The sequence below is a fragment of the Ruditapes philippinarum genome, unplaced genomic scaffold, assembly GCF_026571515.1.
Source record: "Ruditapes philippinarum isolate M1 unplaced genomic scaffold, ASM2657151v2 ctg5988_1_1_1_1, whole genome shotgun sequence".
Classification (NCBI taxonomy): Eukaryota; Metazoa; Mollusca; class Bivalvia; order Venerida; family Veneridae; genus Ruditapes; species Ruditapes philippinarum.
This window is the reverse complement of record NW_026853786.1, coordinates 33,643-44,382: the sequence shown is the minus strand read 5'-3', so window position 1 is coordinate 44,382 and position 10,740 is coordinate 33,643. Positions and strand designations below refer to the sequence as shown.

At 31.0% G+C, this 10,740-nt stretch overlaps 1 long non-coding RNA gene across 1 annotated transcript; it reads left to right on the top strand.

The window, feature by feature from the left end:
* The first annotated feature begins 3,437 nt into the window (after window positions 1–3,437).
* Window positions 3,438–4,793, top strand: LOC132737871 (uncharacterized). Its single transcript, XR_009626792.1, has 3 exons — window positions 3,438–3,656; window positions 3,832–3,993; window positions 4,288–4,793. It is a non-coding gene; the product is annotated as an uncharacterized LOC132737871 (long non-coding RNA).
* Window positions 4,794–10,740: the final 5,947 nt, after the last annotated feature.

The window sequence follows — 10,740 nt, the reverse complement described above, 5'->3', positions numbered from 1 at the left end:
CATTTGGGACATGATCAAGACAAGCAAACGGAAATAAATTAGCGCTATCTTATCTGCCCATTAAACAAGGTCGTGTGTCGAAATTTTATCTTATTAATCATTGTAAAAGGGTATAAGGAAAAAATATGAATAAGAGAAACATAAGCTAGGCGGAAGATTTTAACAGTTTTTTTAGTATTTGAATTGTCATATCATAATAAATAATGCAATGCTTTTTAGTATCTGCAAGAAAACACGTAAAAGGCATAAATATAATTTTTATGACACATATATATGATATACATTTTGTTAAAGTATGCGTTATAGTTAATACATGTCAATCAAACTTATTCTAAACTCTACCTTTTTTCATGAAAACACCTGTGCATTAATTTTGTAGTATAAGCATACAATTAAGGGCTTGATTATTTTGTAGAAATTTTTGTTTTGTAGACTCTGATTTCGACACACCGTTAATGAAATAACTATTTTTAAACACTTCACATTGGTTTTCGATTAATTTGAAATAAACCTTTAAGACTAATCTAGCTTGTAGTTGCTTGCCTTTTTATATTATGTCTCAACTTACACTAACTCATTATTGCGAAAGCAGAAACACCAACCTTATTTACCGTTTGAATGTATCAAAATGGGTCAAAGACAGAAAAGGTCGGGTTACCTTTCTATGCCAAATATCATGATGCTGTAATGATACGAAAGAAAAAATCACTGACCATTAATGTGGAAAATTTAACTTAGTCAGTTAACAGGAAGTATATGACCGGCAGATCTAAAATCGAATCCCACTGTATGGGACCATGTGTCATGCTGTATGCCAACTATCAAGAGGCTGTGATAAGAAGTTGCTGAGAAAACTGTTACGAAAATTTCCTACCACTGACCATTAATGCCGAAAATTTAACTAAGTCAGTAAACAGGAAGTGGATGAACGACAGACTTGAAATCAAACCAACGGTATGGGACCACATGTCTATGCTGTTTGCCAAATATCAAGAGGCTGTGATAAGTAGTTACTGAGAAAACTGTTACGAAAATTTCCTACTACCAATGACCATTAATGTTGAAATTTACCATTGATCATTTATGTCGAAAATTTAACTAAGTCGGTAAACAGGGAGTGGATAAGCAACATACATGAAATCGAATCCCACGGTGTGCGACCATGTGTCAATGCTGTATGCCAAATATCAAGAGGCTGTGATTAGTAGTTGCTGAGAAAACTGTAACGAAAATTCCTAGCATTGACCATTAATGTCGAAAATTTAACTAAGTAGGTATAAACAGGAAGTGGATGAGTGACAGATCTGAAATCAAATCCCACGGTATGGGACCAGATGTCAATGCTGTATGCTAACTATCAAGAGGCTGTGATAAGTAGTTGCTGAGAAAACTGGTACAAAAAGGTTTTCCGCCCGCCCGCCATTCACCATACTACAACCCGGGTTTGCACCTGTGCAACCTGGCCAAAAATTGAATAAATACCCCTCTTCTTTCTGTAATGCCACGTCACCCTTAATTATATGTTAATTCCCAATTCGGTGCCCCTATTATAGCTTTTATTATATTTGGTTACTGTGTTTTATGACCGTTTGCCTCCGCTTGCATGTTTTCAAATATCCAAAAGGCATATCCAGACCTGATAAGTTTTTATTTTTAAAACATTGCAAAATCATCAGCCTGTTATATGTAGAGTGGGCATTTTTGCCCTATTCTATTTTAAAATAAAAAAAATAGATAAAAATAAAAATATATAATTAACAGAAAACAATGGACATACATGCTAGATAATTTGCCGTACCTTAATTGGCACGGTTATATTTCTGATGTTTGCAAGAATCAAGATATACCACCAAACCCAAGGCGGGAAAGGGATTGGTAATTGGAAATTATACGAGTGTAAGTAGGTCTTACTGTCCACCAAAAAATCAGGTTCTTGGGTAATCCTCTTAATCCTTCCAACTCTTGATCATGATAATGAGCACAAAATTACACTCGGATCAATGTGTGATGGATGTGTTGTTTTTGTTAATTGAGAATATTTCTTAGTCAGTTGTTTGTTAGATTTTATTGTTTTAGCTCAGAAATTGACCAGACTTGTCAACAAGTTCCAAATTATCATTGTCAAGCTTAAACAAGACTAGAGTCAAAGGCGTGATATTCATCGCCATTATCAACAATGTTATTTCCAAAATTGATTGTAGTTTTTGTTTTCTGCTTTGTCTGTAAAATTATCGTTGGCAGTGTCCTTTTCCACATATTTAAAGCCGTTTTATATCGTATCAATTTGTCTAGTAACAATCCAAATTTTATTCTGGAGAATCCGTGGCCTGTTAAAGTTAACCTCTTTTTAATTCTTTATGTAACAATACACTTCACTTATTGATAAGTAAGCTTAATCGTCTAGTTAGGATTCAATCACATACATTAAAAATAATAAAAATATTCAAAGTTCACAAACTGTTCGGAAAAAGTAGACTGTTTTGTTATTTCACTGTAATTTTCCCTACGGAAACAGAAACAATACATTAAAATTATTATTTTTAACTATTGCTTTTAATTATAAGTAATGCAAATCTCTCATGTTAAGTGAACTGGGATAATTTCCAGTATTATTTTAACTATAAGCAGCTGGTACTGGAAAGTGTTAATTTCATGTATGGCAGCCATTTAAAAAAAATGGCTGCAATGGCAACCATCTTGCCATGTATAAAATTGGTCCCATGCCAAAAATGTTTTTTTTTTGTTTTAATTTACATTTGTACCAAGTTTCATGCTTTTCCTATTTCATGAATTATTTTAGCATATTTTGTTATAAATTGACTGGACTAAAACGTTTGAATCAATACCGGAAAAATCGAAAGTCTGTGGAAAAATAAGTTAAGAACATATCGGCCTTACGGAAAAAACATTAACGAATAACGCGACAGACGGCGCACAACGCCATGGTAGGCGTCGCTCAATGACGTTGTGTCACTCCCCTTGTCTTGTATGAATATATTTGTATGTACAATAAATGCCGCTTAAGAAGGCAAAGCCGAAAGATCATTCAAATAAGCTTTTTTTGATTATATATAGCAAATTAGAGATTTTATCCTTATCATATGTACATAGTTGATCATATCACTATTTTCTATCACCAAATTCATCAAATGTGATCAGTTAAAGCCATTACTCTTCAGAATAAACATTCCACCGTTTCCGCCCTTACTAATAATATAACAATATTTCCTTTGCAATTTAAAACATTTTGATTGCTTAAAAAATTTTCTTAAAACAACGAAAATTTTTAGATTTTTTGGATATCGTTTTAATGATAACAATCTTAACAAAAAAATGAAAGGATATTAATAAAAATAAAAATTTAATTAAAAATTTTTATATAAATAATATAATTTAAAACAGGATATTAGGCAAGGGAAATGCAGTGAAAAAGAGAAAAATAGACCTTGTGATGATCCTGAACAATTATAAAGATCTACAACAATTGATGGTAGATATGGAAGGACTACTTGGAGATCTAGAGCGTTATTTGTCGAGGTGTACTCAAGCCAGACCTAAACGAAAAACACGGGGTTCCGTGCAGGTACAGATAACGTGTAGTTCTGGACATACACGCGATGCTGACATATTGCCAGCAGTAGATCTGCTTGGATTAGGTTTGGATTTATATTTTCGTATTTTTTATGATTTTTCATAATATGATATGAATAATTCATCGGTACTGTTATAAAAGTAAGTACTGTTACATAAGATAAGTTGTAAATGTCCAAATTGCTTTGTTTCGAATCAAATATCCCATTTTTAAAATTAAAACTCGTCTATTTCACCCAGGACATTCTCGAACAGAAATATTCCAAAAGACGCAATACGCTTATGTAAATATCCATGAACATGCGGTGACACTGGCGCCTCTACCTTCCCTTTTAACCACAACACCTTTAAGATTGTCTAAAAGATGCAAATGAAATATAGCATGGATATGGTCCATATCAGGTAAGACTAAAGGAAAATTGACCAAATCAATTTTTTTTTCACATGTTATACACTTTTAAAATGCTGATAGCAGAGGAAGATTTTTACCGTATTCTGAACAATAGGACGATATACTGTTGTGGATATTTTAGCCAAATTATTAATTGATTCTTTTCGTATATAGGTACTTTAGAAAATAGATAAAAACGATTTTGAAAAGTGAATCATGATGGTATATTTTTAACGTCATGGCAATTCTAGAAATTTTCTAAATGCAATTTTATACCAGACATTTATCGTACATCTTAATTACAGTAAAATGCCGTATATCATGGACCCAGCCAACCCATTTAACGACATGTATCATGGCCTTGTCGGTGGCAAAGCTTTCGATTATGAACAAGTAGTGCCGGAAGCCAAACTCTGGCTAAGTAAACCTTTATTCTTTGGTGTCAACACATCAAAGTTATGGTAAAACAGAACTCGGATGTAATGAACAATGAGCTAAATATTAGCTAACAAAGAAATAAATATTAGCACATGAAGTGTCTCTATAAAAGTATTAGATTATAAACAATAGTGAATTGTTTGAGTTAAGTTGAGGTTAAGGTGATACGGAGAGGTGTTTCAATTTTTCAGTTTACCAAATTTATTGTCAAAAATATTTTATTTATTTCCAATACATGTAGATGTACATAAAGACTATTTAATTTGAAATAATATTTCAAATAATGTTTAGTTTCTCCCCGCACTTCTATCAACTACTTGATAATGATTTTTTATTTAATGTTTTTTAAACATACAAGGCAGATAATTCATATTTTAACAATGAAACAAAATGTGTATATTTATTTTCTAATAACATATATCTCCTTTTTATATCTGAATACATGTATAATAAGGTTCTGATTTCAGAAGTGTGCGCATGTCACGAATAAATGAATAAATGAATCACACCTTTGCATATTATATTACATAACATTTATGCAATGCGCATTTCGATTTTCGGAAAACATCTTTACGATAATAACAATATGCCCTTCGTCCTTTCAAGATTAAACGTTACGTTACGCAAGCATATGCAATTTGCAATATGTCATGTGATCACATGATTGAAATGCTTTTGTAAACATCGTAACTATTGCTTCAGAGTTTGGTTTTATGTTAACATTATAACAAAACCGTACATTTGTATATTCTATGATAATATTAGGTCAGGAACATTTTTGATAATATGCTTCTCATCTAATATGCAATAGTTCAAATCCTATAAAATTTATATCTATATCACGTACTCTAGCGTTTTATCTCAATAAGTACAGATACATGTATGTAAACATTTATTTTGCCCGTTTTTGATTTGTTGTCACATATTATATTGATTATAGATAGACAGATAAGGTTTTACATGTGTCAGATTATTTCTCATCTAATTTGAAATACCTATTTTGAGAAATTTTGAAAAGGAGAAATTACAAAAGAAAAAATATGTATATAGTTCGCAATAAAAAAAATCAAACGTTTTTGTACTTGAAGGAGGCTTATATAAATAATTATCCATTTCGTTCATGATATTTTTACAAATATATTTTAATATCTTATTAGCTTTTTGTTGCATAAACATATGTAATATGTTGAATACATGAATTTGTTGACAGTCAAGAATAGACTACTTATTGACCACATTGGAACGTTCATTATTTTCTTCCGTTTGCCTTTGCACACGTTTTGCTTTATATTGATTTTCTTTTTGTTGTTTTCTGTGTCACAAATTTGATGTCATTAAAACACCTATGCAATCAAACATTGTCTTAATTTTCTTTCATTGAATGGCACAGAAGTACAATATTGAATGTTTTTAAAATTTAACGAGGTATAAACACATCTGTGGTAGATTTAAATCCAAAACCATTTTCATGTGTAACAGTTATTGTTTTATTCTGCTTAAGCCGGTGCTAGGATCGTGAACGGCAGCTCGCAAATACAACTACCGTCAATGAACAAACTCAATCAAACCAAACTGCAACAATTTCAATTTTAGACGTCTTTTTTCATTCTTTAGGGTTTCTGTTTTTCTCTGTTATTTCATAACTTATAAACTTATAACTTATTTATATTTATTTAAGTATTTCTTTTCTTTATAAACGCGCTGGTCATGCAAAAACATTATTTAAAAGCATTCACAGATTACGTGTCAATGTGAGTTAAACACATTGTATAACGTAGTGAAAAGACCCCTAGTACATGTTTATCTATTAAAGGTAGGTAATAATTCGCCAACAATATTTCAAATATAAATGCCTAGTATTCCATAAAAACATGAAATGATAATTATACAAATTTGGTCAACAATATTAAATCGATCATAGCATTGTTTATCGAAATGAATATTTACTCGTAATGAACCTAATTGCTGGTACCAAATAAAAATAAGTTAATTGTAATAATCATCTCTATCATTCTTTATCATTAAAATGAATTTATGCATGAATAAACTTACTGAAACGGTAATATATTTGTAAATGGTGCTCTCTCTCTTTATTTTTGTCAAATAAGTTGAATTCTATGTTCATCTTTAGAATAGTAAATGCAATTTAAAGCATGAGATTGAATAGTTCTACATTGGTTTTTGCATTATATGTTAAAGACGAGAATAAAGATTACTGCCACGGGATTACCTCTTGAGACATGTATTTTTAAAATCATAACATAGCAAAGTGATTAAGTGATTTGTGGTAGCTATGAAACGTTGTCCATTTTATCCCTGTGTCAGTACAACTTGTATTATCACTGTGGATGATAGATTTTCTGCCAAAAGTGAATACTGTGTGTACACTGTTGCTCGATTATCGTTGTATTTTTGTGTCTACTGCATAGACTCATTTAAACAGATTGTGTGACCTTCTATAAATAAATAAATAAATAGAGGGTGCTTTGGCAAAGGTACTATGGCACAAAGTTCACCTTACGTTTCTATGCAAGAATTAGTGTCTACACTGATTTAAAAAAACAGTACACGACATATATATTTATATTTGATAATCAAATATTGCTATATTACATGATATTTATTGTCGTATTTGCCTCCAAGGTCTTACGAAGCGGATAATAAGATATTGAAACTGGTGTCAGTTATGTAGCTTATTCTGGACACAAGCTTGTCCAGACCGAACATATTTAGACATGATATATAACTGCCTTGGCAAATTGTCTACATAATGTATTGAGATTGTCCAGAATCTTTACAAAAATTTAAACATTTTTTTGATTGATACTATGGCATAGATGGTGTACGGACATAATCCCATTCGGACAAAATCCCCTTCGCATACCCGGACAAAATCCCCTTGTTTCTTAGGTTTCTAATGTATTATTATGCTCCATAAAAATTGATGAATAATGTATTATATGGATGAATAACTTTTGCTTTTTGATTTATAATTGTGTATCAAGTTAACCTTTATAATTATATAAGCTTGATAAGACATTTTTTGTCCAGTCTATAAATTCTGAAAGATGGTGAGGCAGAAATAAAGTGTGCAACACTGTCCATCTAGCACAGGCCTTAGCAATATAGGACTGGTGTTGAAACCAATATTCCCAATTAAAGTACCAGTGATTTTTTTTCAATTTTCAAAACAACCTGTGACTTTCTGAAGGAATAAATATAGCATATGAAATCAAAAAAGGGAAAGTCAAATTCCAACAACTGAGAATGAAAGTTACCCACACATTTTATAAAATTGTCAGAAAGTTACCCACAAAATTTTATAAAATTCAGTTCAATTTAACATTTATGGTACATAGCAGAGGCTACCTATAGGACAGCTTTCTGTCTTGTGGCTGATTCAAGGCAGCTGCAACCGTGAAGAATGTGCACAGGGCATTTTAGGGGAAAATATTAGCTCTTTTGAGGAAAATATACCCATTTTCGGCTAGGGGAAACAGCCTTAATTTGGTTGTAAAATACAGGGAAAAAAATCATTGAGTACAAGCAATCACCACACAGCATAATGCAGTATGTCGCTCTCATACCCACTTTATAAACAGAAAATTCATCCGAGGGGGATTTTGTTCTAGGTAGCAATTTTATTGAGGGGATTTTGTCCACTTCAAATTTCACTCATGAAGGGGATTATGTCCACCCATGGAGGGGATTATGTCCAAATGTACAAAAATACATGAAGGAGATTTTGTCCAAAGGGGATTTTGTCTTTCCGATTAATCAATAATTGTCTTAAATTTTGTGAAGAAGAATAAATCGGCACGCATTAATCAGCGCGTTATGAAAGCATGGGAAGTGTCTAAATCCCGTCAGAATATATTTTATTCCATAGAAATTACACTCTGTGATATTTACTGTGTTATAGATAAATTTTAAGAAAATCTTAAGAATATTTTAAACCTTATCTAAAATTATAAATTTATCATCAAAAAAAAAAAAAAAAAAAAAAAAAAAAAAAATTCAAGTTAAGTTTCAATATAATTATGTGTTACTTGGGCGAAGAGGCTACGATAATATTCATATAACTGTCAAGTCAAGTGAGTTACCTCCCGTTTATAAGACAAATGATCAAAAAATACTGAATTACTATAACTTTACTAACTGCCAAGAAGTAACAGAAGAATAAGATGGTTTAGGTAATTTGCCAATGAGTAACGTTTTGGTCACTATAAACTTAGACCAAAATTAAAAAACGTTTGAAAAATTAAATACATTTAAAAACATATTTTGGGATTTGGGGAATAATGGGCCTTTAAAAGGGAATTTTAAGATAATTGTTACAATTAAGTCTGAAAATTTGTTTATAATAAGCACAGTTTATTTTTATGTAAATATTTATTTTATTTTTACTTATAACTTTCGAAAAATCAAATAATAACATTTTTGGGATTTCAGGAACAATGGGCATTTAAAAGAGAAATCTAAGATAATTGTTACAATTAAGTCTAAAAAAATTGTTTCTAATAAGCATAGTTTATATATATATATATATTTTTATTATATATTTACATTGTTATTATTACTAAATAATTTATATAATTGTAGTAGTGAAAAAATATCTAAAATTTATTGCTTTTCAAAACATTCTAATGAATAAAATGAAGAAATATGGGAGCTAATCTTTTATGCTATAATAATGTTTGAAAAGAAAGAGATTTAAACACTTTAAAAAGAGCATTCAAATGCTCTATCATGTTAATGAAAGAGGCGTCCTGGAGGATATAGAAAGTCTATTTATTGCAATTGATTGGCAAAGTTATTAGTAGTATTGTCAACTACTGAAAGTATATCATTATTTATGATTAAATCGGCGTCTTAATGCAATTGAAAGGAAACGATATCTTCTGCAACCGGCATGCATTCTATGCCAATGCGAAACAGATACTCGATATTTAGTCCATATGAACGTACAAAGGAAGACAAATATCAAGAAACAACAGGAATCATTGATTACTCCCCTTGCTTCGATTTGAAACTTAGAAAACTGACAGCGAAGCCCCCAACTGCTATACGGCTGCATGAAAATTATAAGATCATGAAGAAATATTTCATTATTTTGCAATAGACGTATAAATTCCATATACTTTTTAAAATACGTTGATCAAAAGACAAATGCATTACCAGAGCGTAATATAATTCACGTTAAATTTATACATTTTTAACAGATTAAGACCATAATGTTGATTTTATATTTTGAATTGTTTCTCTAATCTCTTCTATAATTATGTCAATCAACAAAAGTAACAGCATTATCATCTTTTCAGAAACACTGTCACGTTTTGAAGACTGAATGTTAACTTTCAACATTGAAATGATGACAATACAGTAACAGATAGGAAGAATTACAAACCAGACGTACCTCATTTAATCCATTATTACTTCCATCTTCTTCTTACATCGATTTTTGATTGTTGCAATAAAAGACAATTACCAATTCAGATTTAACTAGAATGCAATTTAGCTATTCATATGCAATTTTAGCTAATGCACTGAAGTCTAGCCATGTTCATTGTGACAATAGACCATGCACTACAATAGAAAGCAATGCATTTAAATAAGATAAGTACGAAAGACCGGTAGGGCCATTTCAACTTCATGAATTCCCGATTTCATATTCATGAATTCACAATTTAAACTTCGTGCAGTCCCGTTTTCAAAATACGGAATTCACGAATTTACGATTCAGCTTCATGAATTCACGGCTTTAACTTCACGAATTCACGATTTCAACTTCATGATTTCACGATTTCAACTTCACGAATTCACGATTTCAACTTCATGAATTCACGATTTCAACTTCATGAATTCACGATTTCAACTTCACGAATTCAACTTCGTGAATTCACGATTTCAACTTCACGAATTCACGATTTCAACTTCATGAATTCACGATTTCAACTTCACAAATTCAACTTCGTGAATTCACGATTTCAACTTAACGAATTCACGATTTCAACTTCATGAATTCACGATTTCAACTTCATGAATTCACGATTTCAACTTCATGAATTCACGATTTCAACTTCATGAATTCACGATTTCAACTTCACGAATTCAACGTCGTGAATTCATGATTTCAACTTCACGAATTCACGATTTCAACTTCACGTATTCACGATTTCAACTTCATGAAGTTGAAATCGTGAATTCGTGAAGTTGAAATCGTGAATTCATGCAGTTGAAATCATCGTGAATTCATGAAGTTGAAATCCTGAATTCTTGAAGTTGAAATCGAGAATTCATGAAGCTGAAATCAGGAATTC